General features: G+C 46.0%; 1 long non-coding RNA gene across 1 annotated transcript; it reads left to right on the top strand.

Annotated features, from left to right (window-relative positions):
- The first annotated feature begins 6,024 nt into the window (after positions 1-6,024).
- Positions 6,025-18,238, top strand: LOC130705754 (uncharacterized). The gene is made up of 3 exons (XR_009006144.1): positions 6,025-6,107; positions 15,043-15,207; positions 17,977-18,238. It is a non-coding gene; the product is annotated as an uncharacterized LOC130705754 (long non-coding RNA).
- The last annotated feature ends 1,622 nt before the right edge of the window (positions 18,239-19,860 follow it).

Below are 19,860 nucleotides of genomic sequence, written 5' to 3'. Positions count from 1 at the left end.
GTGGTGTGAACTCTGTAAAAATGCATTAGGCTGTACTCCACGATTTTTGCATTTTCTGTATATACATTTTTGCACTTTTCTGTATATACATTATACTTCAATAGAAGTTACAGACATTAATACAGAGCAGTGTCTCAGCTTCTCATTTGTGGTTTTGTCCTCTTGTTTTATTTTTTTTATTGTTTGATTGAGGACGGCTGTATGTGTCTGTATTTTGCTGTTGTGCGGCAGGGACTTGGGGAGGTGGGTAATGCAAGGGGGATAAGCTTGATCCTCTCCCTACCCCATACCCCATGGGCCCAAACAATTGGATAATTGGAGTCAGATGCCTAGAGATGGCTGTGGTCTTAGAAATAATTTCACAGGGTCCAAGAGAGGAAACTGAGGCCTACAGAACTAAAGTTAATTAAGTATATGTGGCTGGCTTGTGGAAAAGTAGGAACAGATTGTGAGTTTCATGATTTCAATTTATAACAGCCTTATAAAAAAGAATGAAATAATGCCATTTGCAGCAACATGGATGGACCTTGAGATTATCATACTAAGTGAAGTAAGTCAGACAGAGAGAGACAAATATCATATGATCTTGCTTATATGTGGAATCTAAAAAAAATGATACAAATGAACTTATTTACAAAAAAGAAACAGACTCAACAGACTTGGAAAACAAACTTATGGTTACCAAAGTGGAAAGGTGGGGGGGAGGGATAAATTAGGAGTTTGGGATTAACGTATACACATTACTATATATAAAATAGATAATCAACAAGGACCTACTGTACAGCACAGGGAACTCTACTCAATATTCAGTAATAACCTATATGGGAAAAGAATCTGAAAAAGAATGCATATATGTATATGTATAACTCAGTCACTTTGCTGTACACCTGAAACTAACACAACATTGTAAATCAACTACAGTCCAATATAAAATAAAAACTGAATTAAAAAGATAAAAACGAACAAAAATCAGATTGGTATGCAAAGAAAAAAAGTTATATCAGCCTTATACACGGGCAGATGTGGTTGCCAATGACTTCTTTCACCTTCATCCCAAAGATGGAACTTTTTAACTTGCCTCATTCTATGTGCTAAGTGGTCATTCCCTGTTCAAAAGTGAATCTCTTTCTTAGGAGAAACAATCCAACATCTATGAATATGGGATAACTGGTCAGATTTTCTATCACTCACAGAAAGTGGAATCTTGAGCGCATTAACCATGCGGAGACTAAGTTCCTTCCAAGAGCTGCTGTAGCACTTCCCATGTAGGAAGTCACTTTATCCCCACGGTGCTGTAAACCCTCTTGTTATTCCCATTGTAGAGATAGAGACACTAAGACACAGAGAGATTCATAACTTGCCCAAGGTCCTACTAGTAAGGGCTGGTATGAAAAATGAACTTGGACAGACTACTCTTAACCCCTGGGTTATCTGGAATGGGAGAGTTTAAGGCACTGTGATGGACGGCCTAACCTCCTTCTGAAGACATAAGGATACTGGAATCGACAGAAGAGAGGGAAAACAGGAGGACGCTCCCAAACGAGCAGGAGACTTACGACAACCAAACCAACCAAACAACAAAAACAAGATATAGTCACGTGCGTGTGGGCTGCCTAGCTGTGTATAACCATGTTAGAATATATAGGTCATTAGTAAGCCATATTGTTCATTTAAACAGATCCAGCTTAGTCGGGAATTGTTAAATCTTTGCTTCGCTCTATAGTTTAAAGACCGTACCAAAAAATATCATAACTCTGGTTGTGATAAAAGATTTTAGCTACATGTCAAGTCACAATATGAAAACAAAAAAGTTAAAGAATAAAGTTTCAGCTAGTCAAGAACATGGGAGTCTTCATTCACCAGCGCCTAAGCCCCTCCCCCTCCTGCTCGGACATGATGTATCATGTACATTACTAACTACATCCTCAGCTGGGCTTTCTCACATTTTCCTTCTTCTAGCCACGCCAGAGCATGACCATGGTGTGTCTCAACACACACACAAACTCTTCTGTCAGTTACAGACACTTCCCAATTGCAACACAAGATGAAATCAACCCAGATCACCGTTTATTGCCTCACAGATGACTGAATCCTGAGACAAGCATCATTTATACCAATATTCTTGATCTCGAGCCCAACAGTTGAGGATTACACAAGAGGAAATAACGCTTGTCCCAAATGTTTTTTTAAGTGTCCTGCCTTCCTGGATGCCACACTTAATCCCACCAGCCCCTGAACACACCACATCACACTCAAAAAGGACGTCTTACGTGAGTAGGACAACATGAACAGATCAGTTGAAAGAAAACAAGGGGCCTCCCTTCCACAGGGAAGGTTGGGATTCCCAGGGCAGTGAATGCACTTTTGCATTAAATACAGTTTTCCCTGTTTCAAAGCACTGTAGAGGCACGCAGCTTGTTAGATTTATATAAAGCCTGGTCTCTCAAGACTTTCCAAAGCGAATGGCATCCATCAAATTAATTTCCTTGGGGGATCCTCTCAAACATGGAAAATGAAGAGGCCCAGACCATTAAACATCAAAAGAACGTTCTAAATGGTAATTAAAGTTCTTTTAGATAGATTTTCTTTTTCTGGGAGCAGATTAGATTAATTCAATTGAGAATATTATACGTATCAAAGCTGACAGTGTGAATGTGTGGAGCTGGCTGCAAGAGCACTTAGGATTGCAGACATCTGTTCATTCCAGTCACACAAAACACAGGAAAAGAGGGAGTAGGGGGTGCTTACCAAGCCGGCACATGTAGACACAGCGACGGAGGACGAGCTGTCGTTTCTGATAAATCCCTGATAGAAACATCTTGGCACCACGGGTTCCCGAGTCTCTGAAGCACCATCTTTCCCAAGTACCTGGACAATAAAGTGACTGCTCAAGATCGCCGAGGGCTTAAGCTCTAAGTGCAGTTCCTGTCCAAATGCTGAAAATCGGTAATGCAGGGAGCTGCTGGCACTCTGCGCCGACCGCTTTCTCCTGCCGTTGTGCAAAATGTCGTGTGAAACATATGACCCGCCCGAGTCCACTTCTACCGGCGTGACAAAGACGTAATCTGCAATGGGAAAGGTTTCGCTGTCAGCACCCAGAGCCCACAGTGCCCGAGGGTCCCTTTCCAACGGGCTGGCGAAGAGCAACGCACAGCTGAAAGATACTCGTTCTATTGCCATGCACCTAGACTACATATAATTCAGAGCACCTCATGACAAGGAGAATTCTGTGATCTTGACAATAAGCTCTGCCACAGCAATCCCTACAGAAACTAAAAGTCAAGCACCATCTTGTTGAATGTCAAGAATGTTTCTGGAAAATGCCACAACTCTCATGGTCTGCAGAGAGAGATGGACTTTTTATATATTAGTCATAGAGTCATCCATACATAAAAATTGATTTGGGGGAGACAGTATTAATAACTATAAAAACCACAAAGCCAAGAAAGGAACACTTTTTTCCAAGATGATACCTTTGTGTTTAAACTACATTGGGAGCATTGGGGTGGGGGGGGGGGGACAGAGTTTAAATTTCAAATGTAACTCACAGCACTGAGTAACTTGAGATGAAGTCTCAGGTAATTAACAAGTAACTGTAGTTTTATGTTTCCAATATTAATTATATGTGATAATAAGACTCCAGCACTTGTATCGCTCAGCGTTTTACAAACGAGATTTCCCTGGGACAATTCCATTTAATTGTAAGCATAAAATAGAGTGGATACATAAAAATGCCTCGAAATTGTCAGAACTTCCCACTACAGTCTGTTGCTGAAAATTGCTCAGACATGTTGGTGGGGGCGTGTCAGCTCAGGGGACACCTGGAAAGACGTGTTTAAAAATACCTTCACCGTTGCTCCCTAGAGCAGCGCTAATTACTGCTTGTCCCAGAGAAGAGAAGTTAAACAATTTGCTGCTTGAAAAAAAAACGAGGCCAGCAAACTGTTTCCTATCACACGACATTGAAACTGAAAAGTATCATCCCACAAGATGATTTGGAATATGCCCTCTGCGCATTAAAAAACGTTCTGTATTTCCACTTTCTAGGCACAGAATGGGAAACTAATTTGGACTGTGTTTAGAAAGATTCTGAATAACTAAGAGGCATGTTTGAGTCACTTGGGTCCTTGGTTACTGGAGGAAGAAAAGCAAGAGGAATTTCCCTTTTCCCAAAATAGTCAACAACCAAAAAAAAAAAAAAAAAAGAAAAGAAAAGAAAGAAAAAAAAACAAGAAGAGAAAAGAAAGAAAAAAGCTAAGGAATGAACAGAAGCCCTGTAGCTAGCAGGGATCAACGAGTGATATTCTAATTGGTCCTACATTTGAAAAAAAAAATCCCAATATGACAATAATTTTCAAATATGTTCTGTGTATGAACCATCTGTGACTCATATTGCTTGAGAAATTCATTCTTACAATGTTCTTGCTGTCCTCCTCATTTTCTTTTTCACTCCTTTAACTAGAAATACTATCTGACAAGCATATTAAAAAGCAATTAAAAAAATGTTTTTCTCTTAACCTTAAAAAAATTGAGCAGGATATACATGATTTCTCTTCTCTCAAAAATTGCTACTATGCTGCTTTCCTGGTATGTGGCTTTTGATTAAACACAGCTTTTTCTTAGGGACAAATCACCTTCTCCCTCCCCCATACTAAAACCTAATTGTGAAAACCATCCCTGACATGCGCTCTAGACAGTCTCCATAAGCTGATTCTTACCTCCTTGTCCAAAGCCATCTGAAACTCTGCCTGCTCTTAGCTGGGAAAACACGCAGAAGCCTTATCCAGCCAGCGGTCTGCAGAATCAGCCTGCAAAGCCCCCCACCCAGACACCTGCTACTAGTTTGTTTCCAAGGGGAGAATGAACAAGCAGGCTGATGGTAATATTCAGTCCTTGATGGGAAGAGGGGCAGTCAGAGCCCCTGTAGTGAGTGATCTGATTAATCGGCTCAGGGGCTACCTAAAGATGAGGTCCTTACAGGTGGTAGCTGGAATGGAGGGGACCTCCAGCCATTTGGCCCTGATGAAACAATGAGGGGTTGTTTTAGAGACTGCAGCCAGCTTTTCTGGTTGGACAAAAGGTGAATTTCTCAAGGGCAAATTCCTGGCTCTCCCCTGTCCCCTCACTCACCCACTCCCTGGCGGCACAGCCTTTCTCCATGACTCTGCCATCCCCCCTCTCCCCAGTATGATCCCTGGTCCCCTGAGAGGAGGAGATAACCCTAAAAAATGATAGAACCCCAGCTAGACCATCAAGGTCTTGCTATAGAAACCTTGGATCAGGAATCAGCTGTTCTCCAGTAGCTGATGGGAACAATGGAAACAAGGATTTTCCTTCCAGGTGTCAGGGAGAAGTTAATAAATGACAGAAGTAAAGAGCGTTCTGGAAGTTTGAAGCTAGGGAACTTCAAAGGAGATAAAGCAAACCCCCCCACCCCACCCCCACCCCCACCCCCGCCAGAGGCTACCTGCTTTCCTCTCTCTAAAAGTGATCTTTGGGAATCAATGATACGAGGGAAGAGAAAAGGGAGAAAGAAGGAAGGAAAGGGAGAAAGGGGACAGGATTGAAGTGGGGGGAGGGAAGATGGGGGAGAGGAAAGATGGGGGAAGAAGGGGGCATGTCCTTTCCCGGAAGAGGAAGGAGATGAGGAAGGTACCCTTTGATATCAGCTACCTGGTCAATGTCCACTCACTTTCTAATTTCTCACCGCAGCACGGATTTTTTTTTTTTTTTTTTAAACCAGCCGTCTGTGAACGAGGGAAAGTATTGTTTTCTCATTTATGTGACTTGCAGCTTGAGGCACTGATTCTTCAGATAAATTCGGAGTCCGGGCCACATCCCCCTCTCCAAACAGGAACCGTTTCCAGGACGCGCGCACACCTGCCACGTGGGGGGAGGGGTGACCTCTTCTGCCCTTTCTCTCTTTGGGGGGAAGGAAGGGACAAAGTGCCTGGAGAGGCCCTGCTGTGGGGGGGGGGGGGCGGGGGGGGTTGAATACGAACCGTGGTTTAATCCGCTGCCGCCGCCGCCTCGACTGTCACTGGCTAAGGCTGCGGCGACCGACGCACAGCAAAGGCAGCAGAGCTGGAGCGCCTGCAAGAGAAAAGGTGACACCGTGCGTGAGGGGCGCGGCGGGGCTGGGGTCCCCGGCCACCCGCCATCGGCGCCTCCCCGCCGGGCACCTGCCTTGGCCACGCGCCCCCGTCCCGCCGGCCCCCACGGCAGGCCCGAGCGGGCGGCGGGGAGGGCGCACGCGAGCAGGAGGGCGCACTCCATGGTCAGGTGCGGGCGCGGCGGCTGCGGGCGGCGCACATTCTCCCCGCCGCCCCGGAGCGCGGCGCTCCAGGTGCGGCGCCAGGTGGGAGCCGCCGCCGCTCACATCGCGGGCCGGGCGCGCCGGGCCTCCCCGGCTCCGGCCGCCCGCGCGCCCTCCCTCCCGCCGGCGCCGGTCTGCACAGCGCCGCCTGCGGCTCCCGGAGGCGGGACGGGGGATCCCCGGGCCAGGGCTGGCGCGCGCCTCCGAGCGCAGACGGCCGGGGGACTCTGTTCGCGCCCGCCCTCCCGTCCGTGCGTCTGTCTGTGTCGGGGTGAGCGTCTGAGGCTCCCGGGGCCAGCAGAGCCAGCTGGCTCCCCCAGCGCGCCGGAGCCGAGCGCCCGCCTCTCCACCGCACGGTGATTGGCGACCAGCGGCTCCCGGGCCCGTCCGAGCCCCCGGGCTGGTGCAAGGGCGTGGGATTCCCCGCTCCCGCTCCGAGGGAGGGGGCGCACGGGGAGGGGAGGCTGGGGGAGAGGAAGGGGGAGGGAGGGAGCGACCGCCGAGGGAGGGAGGAGAGCGCCCTGGGCCAGGCTGGGAAAACGTCACTGAAGCGCACGGAGCGATGAGCCGGGCAGGGGGGCAGCTCAGGTGAGCGGCGCGACTCGTCTCGCTGCCGGTGCAGACTTCTGTTTTACAAGTCTCCTGGCGAGACAGCCCAGATATTTAGCGTTCTCAGTACCTCCAAAGGGCCAGCTGCCCTCCTCTGCTTTATCTCGCTCACCTCGGACCCTCTCCTTGCAAAGGTGGGCCTTATTAACCCCTTGATAAGGTGGAGGAAACTGGGCTTGGCTGGGCTCAAGAGTACCTCGCTACCCAAAGAGTAATCCCGGTAACTCGCAAATCTCAGGCAGCCTGGAGGGCTGGAAGCAAGAGCCTTGCCACCGGCTGCAGCGTGTGAAAACCCAGGCTGGCCGGCGGTGGCCTCACCTCTTCAAGTGACCGCGTTTCCAACTCCTCAAGATTGAATCCTGGCCCCAGACCCCGCAACCCGCAGAAATGAGCCGTGACATACACCGCTGCCACCACCATGAATGCGCACCCCCTCTGCTGTGTGCCTGCTCATTTACACACATTTATTTGATCCTTTGATCCCCACTGTTTGCAGTGATGAACAAAATATATTCTCCTCACAGGCTAACGGAAAAGACCCTCAAGGGATAACTCGACAATACCGGAGCCAAAATGATCACAAATACTATACAGGAAAAGAATGGGGTCCTAAATTAGAAAGAATAACAGCAGAATCCAATTTAATTGGAGGGGGTCTAAGAGTGGGTGTGCAACTGTAAGATGTCTGTTAGGAGCTGACATTTCAAAGAGGACCAAAGAGAGTGGGTCAGTTTTATAAAGAAAGAAAGGAGTGAGGTCTTGCATGTCAGGAGACAGAGCACAGTGTGAGTGAAGGTCTTGAAGTAGGAAACGTACCTGCCATGATGGAAGGCCTACAGGCCAGAGGGAGAGACAGAAATAGCAGATGGCCAGGTCAACAGGACCTTGTAGGCTGTGGGTGAAGCATGTAAGAAACTTAGATTTAAGGGGTGTGTGTGTGTGTGTGTGTGTGTGTGTGTTCAGAGTCTGTTTCACTGGATGCATCAGTGAAGATCTAAAGCTGGGGCTAGAAAAGCAGAGAAGGTGGCACAGCTTCTGTTTGTAAAGGCCTCACGGTGAGAAAACCCAGGTTAAACAAATCACGTGGGTTTCACAATGTAATCTGTTTAAGCGCTTGTGGCCTCCATTTTATAATCTGTAAAACAGGAGTAAACACAATATAGCAAAAGGATATCCCAAGGATTAAGTGAATGTTCTTCTGAGCCCTTTATAAGTGGGCTTTAAAAATAAGAACAGATGATACCCGGAATTTCTTTTACTTATCCACCTTATGTCACACTTGAATGTGCATCAAAATCACCCATGATGCTGGCTTAAAATACAGATGCCTGGGCCACCAGCCATGCACATTCTGATTCAGTAGATTTGGTGTTGGGCCCAAATATGCATTTGTAGCAAGCAGCTGCGGGTGATTCTGACACAGGTAACTTCAGTGCTTTATGCTTCTAAAGGAAGCTGGAGGGGTACATGGTGTGCCCACACTTGGCCCAATGAAACCATGTCCCTGATCTGCATCTCTCCAGTGAGACACCTTTGCATGAAGTCATCCACACCCCTTTGGTCGTGCTCTTCTGCGACCAGGAGTAGAGGTTCCTCACCATGGTCAGGGCTTGAGTCTCAGAGAACACTTCTTACCTGTGCTTCTCACCCTCTGCACCGTTGACCTTGGGGGCTGGATAATTCTCTGGGGTGGGAGCTGTCCTGTGCATTGTAGGATGTTGAGCAGCGTCCCTGGTCTCTACGCACTACATGCCAGTAGCACCCTCACAATTGTGATAAAATGTTGTGATGTTACTAGATGTCCCTGGGAAACAAAATCACCCCTAGTGAGAACCTGGATGAATAGTGTGGACTCCAGTCCTACTCTGTGGCATTTTTCTCCATTGATCTGGAGCCTCATAGCTTCTCATTCAATTGGACAAGTATTTGTTGAGTGCCCACCGCTGAGGGACTGGAGGCCTCCTCTTGAACTTCATCTAAGTGTCCCATCCCCCACTGATTTTACAGCTCTTCTCCCATACCCTCAGAAACGTTTGCGCCCAGGAGATCCCGGCCCTCCATGGTTTGGTACAGAAATCAAGACCCCCGTCTCATATACTCCTATGTGAGCAAAACTTCCCATTCCATTCACTTGCAGATGACTGGGTCCAATTTATTCTGTAGGGCTGATACACAAACACTGCAAGCCCCACCTTCTGGGATGATTTTCCATGAACTAGCCCTGCAATATGTATAAATTGCCTCTAGATGGTGACAGAGAGTCAGGAGCACATGGTCCTTTCAGTTGTGAATTGCAAAGGAGCACCAGCTTCTAAATTACTTGGAAATCTAAATCTGAGCTGATTTTAAAAACTATAAATCTAAGACACTGTAAAGAATATCTAAAGTTCATAGTAATCTGTCTCAGTCCATTTGAGATGCTATAACAGAATACCACAGCCTAGGTGGATTAGAAACAACAGAAATATATTTCTTACAGTTCTGGAGGCTGAGAAGTTCAAGATCAAGGCACCAGCAGATTCGGTTGGTGTCTGGTGAGATCCTGCTTCTTGGTTCATAGATGGCCTTTTTGCTGTGTCCTCACAAGGTGGCAGGGGCGAGGGATCTCTCCTATAAAGGCACTAATCCCTTTCGTGAGGCCTCGGCCCTCATGACCCAATCACCACCCGAAGCCCTCCCTTCTAAATGCCATCACATTGCGGATTAGGTTTCAATATATGAGTTTGGGAGAGGGACACAAACATTGCATGAACAAATGGGGAAAAGAAAAAAATAATCCCTGTCATGGTGTATTCTGTCATACTTAGCCCAGAGCCTGGCACAGAGAAGACATTCAGTAACTATTTGTAGGAAGGAAGGAAGGAAGGAAAGAGAGAGAGAGAAAGAGAGGAAGGAAGGGAGACAGGGAGGGAATGGTGGGGAAATGGAGAGATCACAGTTTCACTCTTTTCCATCCTTTAAAATCAGTGGTACAGTTCTAGGTATTGGTTTCTCATCTTTTTACACTGACATAAGTTTAACCTCTTTTTCAAGATAATATGCTTTAAGTCACGTACCTCCTCTGGTCAGAGCAAGAAATAAATAGTGATCCCTGTTATTGATTCACTTTTTCCTTGATCTCTGCTCCATGAGGATGCAAGGGTCTCTTCCACAGAAAGAAAGAAACATTTAGCCCCTCTCCCATCACAGCTGACTTTCACAGAGGGATGGCGGCCCTCCTCTGGCATTTTAAAGCTGCACTGAATGGTCCGTCAGGTTCTATTTAACAGGTTCCTGATGGTTTCCTGTAGAAAGCATTTTCATGTCCAAAGAGAAAGATGTCCAAAGCTAAGTATCCGAACCTAGAACAGGGTAACCTAGAAACAGTAAACAGGACTTATTTCAACACAGTAGCCAAAAAGAAAAATATAGAGACCGAAATGGATTTCCATCCTTGAGCCCTGAGAGGCAAGGGCTGCCTTCTGGCCAATGTCTCAGAAAACAAGGTGCAGTTACAACAGCAGCCTCAAAAACAGTGGGGAGGGGGAGAGGGAGGAAGACAGAGCAGCATCTTCTTTAGAGATAACCATCCAGAAAGATAAAGTGCTTCCTTCACCATGCAAAATAAAGAGTGAAATTCAAGCAAATGACATGCATAGACTGGTTTTCCTTAGTGACAGGAGATCATCCGCAAACACAATTTAGGAACTACCAACTGTTCTCTCAGCTCAAATTATATTTAGTCTTTCATGCCACTTTCCTGGGACACTGGCATCAATTTCTTCTCTTTGCAACCTGCGCTTGTCTGACTGTCTCTATGTTGAGACCTTCTCTATTCATCTCAGCTTCCCTTGCTCTGTCTACATGTGCTGCTTCCCGGCTCTATTTTCAGTCTTTTCCCAAGCCCTACAATTAAAAGTAGCTTGTCTGTTCCAGACTGGAGAGGCAGCATTACAACTAGCCTCCCTATTCCCACAGACGAACTCAAGGCCAAGTTCTGCACTCCCTGTGCAGCAAAGAATGGAGCATATACTTTGCCAAAGCTCTGGAAAATCTCAGGCTGCCCGAGAAAGGGAAATGACTCTTGTCTACATGAAGTATTCTCTCCTTCTCAACCACCAGATCTCATCACGCGCAGGCTTAGACATCTGCCCTGATGACTCCCAAACTCACATCTTTAACACCAGCCCATCTGCCCGAAGCCCGGGAAAGCCAAGATTGGGAACAACTACTGCTAATCAAAATCACCTGGGCAGTTGTTAGAACTGACATTTCTGGGCATCCCTATGAATATTCCAATTAAGTGGGTCTGGGATGAGGCCCAGACATCTGTCTTTGAACCAACACCTGGGTGTTTCTGATGTAACTAAATATATTACAAACCCATAATTGTGGCCCACTGTACTTACACCTCCATGTGAATGCCAGCACTGCTTCCTAGCCAATAGGGTTTAAAGCTTCTGAGATGCCTTTGACTCTTTTTTTTATTCATGGAGAAAGCAAAGTATAATAGAAAGAATAAAGGACGGGCTTTGGGATTGGCTCCTTGATACAGTTATGAGCAGGAAGAATTTGTTATTTGATTAGATCTTTGAATTTTTGGAGAGAGTGATTTGCGTTCTAAACATTTCCATCTCCATTCTTCTGGTTTAATCCATGATTTAGACCTGCCCAAACATAATAACACTCTCTTTTGGGCAAAAAATGTTTGGCCAAAGCAGGGTTGTGGGGGCGGGGGGGCGCGTGGTGGTGATCTGGACTCAAGTGTGACTTGTGAGAATCATTTACTGGTGCTGATCTACACAATTTGGGAGAATAAACCTATGTTTCAGCTGAGGTTGTCATGATATGTGATTAAAGCCTGGATATTTCAGCAGCCATCCTCTTGAGCTGCAAAAATGAAATCCATCGAGGAGGAAGGAAAGAGGAACATACGCACGCTCCAGTTTGAGACCATGATTCTTGTACCTGCTCCTTTAATCCTTGAAATCACTGCCATTTAAGCCAAGAAACCTCTTTCCAATTCCTTTGCCTTTTAAGTTGGTTTGTATTGGGTTTCAAAGTAGGCCTTGTATTTTTGCTATGTGACCTTGAACGCAGTCTTTACGTGTTCATCTGTCACACAGGGTGAACGATCCTTATTTCACATCTTTTTTTTCATGAGAGTTGAATAAAACAGAAAATGTCTGATGCAGAACCCCAAACCACTGGTGCTTGTTAAATGATAGCTCTTCTCCCCTTTCTGGGAACTTCTTTGAACCTTATTCCTGTAGCCACTCTACTTCCTTCGGCTGTGAACTGTTGCTTAGAGACGGATGTCATCTGAATATTCTTTCAACTAAACTCCAGGCTGGATTCTGATATCTTCCACTAGATTTAAGGGCTGCAGCTCCTAGACACAGCGCCTGGGTGTGCATTCAAAAATGGTGCACCCGTAAGTTTGTTTTCGAAGTCTGTGAGCCTGTCTCTGGTTTGTAAACAAGTTCATTTGTATCATCTTTTTAGATTCCACATATAGTATGATATGATATCATACGATATTTATCTTTCTCTGTGTATGTATAACTGAATCACTTTGCTGTACACCTGAAACTAACACAACATTGTACATCAACTGTACCCCAATATAAAATAAAAATTAAATGAAAAAAAATGAGCCAGCATTCGAAGGAAAGTAGCCAAAATTTGGAAGCTGTGCAAATTAGGACAAGAGTGCCCCTCTGGGCTAATGACTCCTTTGGGCGCAGGATTTAGAAGCCTAGGACCTATTGGATTTCATTTCAACTCAAGCCCAGGCAGGACACAGCCATCCACAGTGCCCAGCTTGGGTTGCAATCTTTTCTTAAGCCTTTCCTTATCTTGGCTTCGGGAAGTGAATGGGAGCAGAGATTCATCCCACCCGCTGCTGAGTACTGCATTACAATTTCTAAGTGACCAATTTCATCATTTCCCCCCATGCACTCAGCATCCTTCCCATGTGTTCCCATTCTCTCGGAGTGCTCTTTCAAAAGGCTGGACCGTGTAGGTGAAGGTAAATGCATTGGTCATTTACCCTTCACTTCTTCTGCCCTCAGTCTCCTGAAACTGTCCCCACCAAGGCCAGACTCCAAAGGGTAATTTCATAATCATGAGATGAGAAAAGCTATTTTAAAATACAGAGAAATAAAATCAACTATACTTCAAAAAAAAATAAATTAAAAAATACAGAGAGATCAAAATGTGTAGACCCTGCTCCTTTCACTCAGAGAGAACCATTAAAAATGTTCGAGAGAGAGAGAAACTGAGCCCTTGGCAGTGTATCGTCTTTAAATTGTTGTAGCATTTGAAATTCACGGTCACTGCTTCCTTTTCAAACACCTCTCACCTGCTCAGATTCCAGGTCATTACCTTGTCCTGTTTTTTCCTTTCTTGTTTAATTTTTACTTATCAAAAAACTTCCCGCCCTTTTTATGTCCCTTAAAGGTTGGCACCCACAGACTTCCATTCCCTCCCCTTGTCTTTTCTCATAAGATCACCTCTTCCGTTCCTGGACATTCACATCCCATCTGATGTGCTGGTGTCTCCCAGATCTCTTTTTCCAGCTCAAATCTCTGTTCCAAGCTCTAGACACATATTTCTAGCCACTTAGAGGGCAATTTGACTGGCTGCGTCAGAGGCACCTAAACTCAACAAGGCACCAAGCGTGAACCATCAGCTACTATCCGTCTGCCTCCAGCTGCCCAGAGCCCCAAGCTGGGAAGTTTGGGCATCTCCCCTGAATTTGGGAGGCAAAGCCGGGAGGGGGAGATTTATTTTTTTCCACTGATCAACTTCTTTTATTTTTTTATTATTTTTTATACAGTTTTAAAGGTTACACTCCATTTACAGTTATTACAAAATACTGGCAAATTATTTCCCCGTGTTGTACAATACATCCTTGCAGCCCGTCGTACACCCAATAGTTTGTACATCCCACTCCCCGACCCTATAGTGCCCCACCCCCGCTGGAAGTCACTAGTTTGTTCTCTGTATCTGTGAGTGTGTTTTTTGTGTGTGTTTTTTTTAGTTTTGTTTTTTTTTTGAATTTTTGAATTTTATTTATTTTTTATACAGCAGGTTCTTATTAGTTACCTATTTTATACATATTAGTGTATATATGTCAATCCCAATCCCCCAATTCATCCCACCCCGCCCCACCGCTTTCCCCCCATGGTTTGGTTTTGTTGTTGTTAAATTCACTAGCTTGTTGTATTTTTCAGATGCAGAGGGGGAGGTATTGGTCATCAAACCTCAGGAAGCCTCAGGATCAGTCCCTCATCCTCACCGTGACTGCTTTAATTCAGGCCCTCAGCGCCTGTCACCCCTGAGGTTGAAGACAAGGGGCATCTCATCTAGGGCAGACTCCCCTGATCACCGTGGCTGGGTTGGGCTGAGATTGGCTGGGTTAAGTCCACCTCCCTGTGTTCCTACAACCTACCATTCCCTCAGCCTCTGATGGGTCAGTGAGACAAGCACAGTGGAGGCCAGACCCCACCCCAACTGTCACGGCCTGCTTGGAGCAGAGACGGTGCCATCGACATCTTTGTTTCCAGTACCAGGAACAGGGCTCACTCGCGGTGATACTATGTTGAATGGAAACCTCATTGCCCGGAAGGAAAACAATCCAGGCTGCTGAGACAGCCCTCCTTGGCCAGTCCCAACCAGGGAACCTCATTACTCCCACCTCCTGTGAGGAATAGAATCCACCACCCAACTGGCTCCACACCTGCCTGTGAACCAGCTCCAGCTGTTTTTATTGGTTTCTTTCCCTCCCTTATTCCCCAGCTTGGCCTCATTTTGTATCCCGTCCCTCGCCCTCCAGTACCCAGTGGTCTTTCTTTTTTCCCCTTCCCTTCCTAAACAAACCGTTCATTCTCGTTGCTGTTCAAGTAAACCTAAGGGCCTTGAGGCTCACCCTGATCATTTTAGCCATAGGACTCCCTCCCCAACTCTGCAGATGGCCTCAACCTAGGTGCACACTGGCCAAATCCCAACCCCAGAGATCCTGAATTAGGGGGTCTGAATGCCCATCAGGAGTATTTTTAAAGCCCCCTGGCTCCAGGTGAATGTAAAATGCAGCTAGTCAAGACCCAACCGTTGTCTGTTTCCTCCGTATTCAGAGTACAGTCCCCAGACCAGCAGGCTTCCCATCACCTGCAGCACCTCAGCTCCAGCCTCGGACCTGAATCACGTCCTGCACTAATCAAGAACCTGCATGAGACCAAGGCCCCCAGGTGGTGGTACACACATGAACGTTTCAGAAGGGCTGCTGTAGAGTCAAACAGGTAGGATGGTGACACCACTGGGTAAACTTGGATAATCTCGTGCCCTCTATAAGCCTCAGTCTCCCCATCTACAAGATGACGATAAACACAGTACTGTCTCCCAGGGACGGAGGGAGGAGCAATAGAGATCATCATGATCATCAGGTGAGGGGCTAGATGAAGCACTTGATAAGCGGCAGTCTCATTAGCATTCATTCTCTCGCTCGCCCTGTCTCTCTCCATCCCTCTCCCTGCTATGGTTGGGGGTGGGCAAAGCAGGTCCACGCTTTATTTCTACAATGCCAACTGTGTTATCCTGGGAAGCACAGCCAATAGGAGGCTGGCAGAGGCCACAGTCACATCCAAATTAAACATTTCCAATTTTAAGCACAAAAGAAGTTCTCTTTCCCTTGATTAACCCGCCTCACCTGAACCACCCCCCTGATCTGGGCTGCTAGACACCCCGTCTACCCAACTACACAATCACCTGCCCACCAGGAGTGCTGTATGGGGCCTGCACCCCGTTACGCAGGCAGCCTGTTTCCAGAAGCTGCGTAGTGACTTGGCCCCCACCATGCCTGAGGCTGGCGTTTCCACAAGGCTACCAGGCACTATTTCAAGAGGCTGATCACTTAAAACCAAGGATTGGAACTCAACTGGCTTCTGCAAGGAATTAATAGAAGGAATCCAAGGTGCCAGAGGGATCATTGCAAAAGGGATGGGAGGGGGGTGATTTCAAATTTTTACAGCAGTCTGGGATCTATTTAGAGAGGTTCCAAACATCAGGGGTTGTGTCCAGACTGCAACCCAATATTTTCTATTGCTCTCTTTCTGAGAGTTCAAGCATCCCCCGCAATTGGATGGAGTCTCTCTGAAAACCTGACATTGAACTGGGACATAATAACAGCCTTGGGACATCAGAGCCCTGGTGCCTGCTCTGCAGTACTGGACGTTTTTATGTGCATTACATTAAGAGCTTCCATCTCTCCGGACAAAGGGGGGAAGCGTTTCCACGGTGGGTGGCCCCAATTAAACCCTGTGCCTAGTGAGTTTCCGCCAAGGCTGCCTGGAAGGCAGCCAGGGCTGATTGGAAAGCAGGTACCTCAAATGGCCCAGCGCTGCCATAATGAAAAGCCCTGGAAAACTGCTAAATGACACAGAGGAAAATCATTACAACTAAACACCCCACCCCATGCTCCCCCATGCCTAAAAAAAAAAAAAAAAAAAAAAAAAACCTTCTTCAGAATTGCCTAAATATCGCTTTGCCCAATGAGTTAAGTGTACAGTAAATGAAAGATCTCTCGCAGACATGCAGCTTTGAACACATTGCTCTCATTAGGAAACAGTTCTCTGGTTTAAAAGCACAGAAAGAGACTGCAGACAAAAACAAACCCCCCTCCCCCCCCCCCCCGCCAAGAAAAAAAAGCAGATAAATTGCCCCGTACACCATAGAGCTGACAAGCAGACTCAGCATGGAAAGTCTGCAGATCTGGCTTAAGTTAAAAACAGTAATAAGTATTTGTTTTTTAATGATGACAAAACCAATACAAGCTCTTTTTGAAAACCTCAGAAAAATAAAGTATGATGAGAGAATAAGCGTAATTCATCACCCACCCTTCAAAGATGACCACAGATATCACGGTACCTTCCTTCTGGAAGCACTGTTTTACATAGTTGAGAATTGCATTCAATATACTTCTGTGAATGGCTTTGTTTCACTAGTATTATATATGGAATATGTTGCAGGTATTAAAATTCCCTGCACCACCGTTGTTAACGGTTGGGACATAATCCATCAGAGGAGTGTAACATAACACACTTAGCAAAACTTTGGAAGCTCTCTTGCTGTAGGACAGCTAAGCTGTAACAGTAGCAGCGGCAGGGAATCCGACACCATTGCCCCCAGAATGGGGAAGAGAGGTGGGGACTCATATTCTGTGAGTTACACTGGGCCAAACGTTTTGCCAGGGAATGTTCTGTAGGGTTCCTCATTTAATCCTCCAACAGCACTCCGAGGGGGTTATTCTAATCCCCTTAAACAGAGAAGGAAACTGGGGTTCACTGATAGGTAAGGTCACTGGCCAAGGTTACTGAGCTAGTGAGACAGAGCCAGGATGATGAGGCAAGTGTGTCAGGTTCTCCCTTCATTCTTCCTCCTCATCCATTTGAAGACACACAGCAGCATACTCAAAGGGCATGAGTTTGGAGTCTAAGTGTCGTTTCGCATACCATGCAAAAGCTAAGTGCCCAATGAATACATATTTCATAAATACCTTTCATTCTACTTTGAATTTCATGAGTACTCTCACTCACAAACCTAAAACGTTTTGTGGATTGCACCCACAAAATGTTACATCCACGAGGCCATATTTTTTTCCCAAGAGCTCCAATTAAAATTTTAATTTTATGTATGAAGGATATCATAGGTTTAGTTAATAATGTAGAATAATGTAGAATGTAGGAAAACTGAAGCACAAAGCAAACATATATCTCAGAAAGTTCCACTGTGGTAGACAGAGACTCCAGTTTGGTTGAAAAAGAAATAGTAGTGAGGACAATGAAAATAATAGAAGTTACTCCCACTAATTAATTGCTTACTTGGTGGTGGGCCAAACACCGTGAATGTAACAGGGAAGAACAAAATCTGACTCCATGTTGGATCTGTTTCTTTTACTTTGACCTTCGCTTTCCATTGCTTTTGTTCTGTCTATAGCTATTGGCATACATAATGGCCTCCCTTGGGGAACCCTGCCCCCTGCCTGAATGTTAAACTAAAGTGCCTTTGTTCAGCCCACAGGGAAACACCCTGCCCCTGCCCACCTGTGAATGGCCGAAGAAAAGAAGAAATTAACACATCCCCTCCCCTAGGATGGCCAAAACCAGGAGATATTTTGCAAGACTTATGGCCTTTTTACTTCCTCACCTCCTCCCCCTCTCTGTTCTATAAAAGAAACTGGCATCCAGACCCCGATAAGATGGTACTCTAGGACATTAGTCTGCCATCGTCTCAGATGCCCAGCGTTCCGAATAAAGTCTCTATTCCTTGCCTCAACACCTTGTCTCCCAATTTATTGGCCTGTCATGCAGCGAGCAGAGCAAGCTTAGACTCGGTAACATGAACATTTATAGAGCAGAAGCATTAAAGTACTCTGTAGCATGGTTGTCTAATCTGGAAAATGAAAGTAAGAATGTCAAATGCACAAAAAAGTAATTCCTCGCTGACATAATTTGGGTAAGGGTCAGGGGTAGAATCTGAAAGTGGGTCTACTGTTTTTCAGATGCCAGATTCATCTCAGCATCCTAATTTACTGGGTAGCATGAAGCCTTGGGCCAGTGGGTACAACACGCCCCCGCCCCACCCCCCATCACGCCAGCAGGAGTTTCAGGTTTCCAGGGAGTCTCAACAGAGGAAGATACTCTACTCCTGGGATCCAGCAGCAGATGTCTGTGGAGCCATCCCTGAAGACTTGGCCAGACAAGACCTTAGCTGGGAATGGACAGCATTTGGAATTCATCCTGAACTTTCAGAGTTACACTGCAAAACACCTTCATAATTCACCCGGATTATCCCTGGGTGCCAGAATACTCACCTGGCAAGCCACGGGCCTGACACAAGATGGCATTTCTATGCTCAAATGATCAGGGAAAGGCACTAAGAGAAGCAAAAATCAGGGGCCTTCTGGAGGGAGGAGGAAATTGAGGGCAAAAACATGGAGAACAAAAGCCAAAGACAGTAACTACCAAATGAATGCAATGTAATGGAAAGACAAGTGAACCACTTAAAAGGTGCAAAGAGAGGAAACAGTGTGTGAAAAGGTAGCATCCGACATTAAAATTGGTAGGTGTTAGATTTTTACAGCTATTTAACTTTGACCCTTATAACAGCCCTGTGAGATTGCTAATATAAATAGCAACTGATAAACTCTAAGCTAGCACGTAGATTAGTCTTTGTGAACCTTTTTAATTCCATCTTTATGTTAAGCCAGATGATGACTAGATGTACCCTATCCCTTAAAATGTGACCACAAGTGGTGTGATCCCTGACTCCCTTGTATTGGGTTGGCCAAAAAAGTTCGTTTGGGTTTTTCTGTACGATGTTATGGGAAACCCCAAAGGAACTTTTTGGCCTACCCAATACTATTGGAAGTCTAGTGGCTTTGCCAGAATTGGAATGACTTCTAGACTCTGCCTCTCGTGTTTCCCCTGGCTCTCCCCAAACTCACTACATCCCCGGCTCTCACCTACTCCACTGTTCTCTCCTCTCCTCTGTCCTGCATCAACCCAGACACGGAACACAGCACCTCTTGTTTGCCCAAAACCACTCAAGAAAGGCATTTGTGTGTGTAGCAGTTTCCACTAAAGTTTGGGGACCCAAATGCTTTTTATTTTTGATTGTGGAAAAATACCATCTTGGTCAGGGTTCTCCAGAGAAACAGGAGCAATAGGACACATATAGATACATAGGAGAGTTATTATGAGGGATTGGGTTTGGCTCACCCAATTATGGAGGCTGAGAAGCCCCACTGTTACCCAGCCTGTTGCCCGAGAATCATACCCCGGCCCCTCCCTCAAATGGAAAGTAATTGCTCTTATCTAAGTTTCAGGATGAAGCTGCAAAGAGAAAAAACATAAGAACTGGTTAGAACCAGCTAGGCCCAAGATGGCAGAAGATTT

The sequence above is a fragment of the Balaenoptera acutorostrata genome, chromosome 19 (assembly GCF_949987535.1).
Source record: "Balaenoptera acutorostrata chromosome 19, mBalAcu1.1, whole genome shotgun sequence".
NCBI lineage: Eukaryota > Metazoa > Chordata > Mammalia > Artiodactyla > Balaenopteridae > Balaenoptera > Balaenoptera acutorostrata.
Note: the sequence above shows the minus strand (reverse complement) of the source record. Positions and strands in the feature narration are given on the sequence as shown.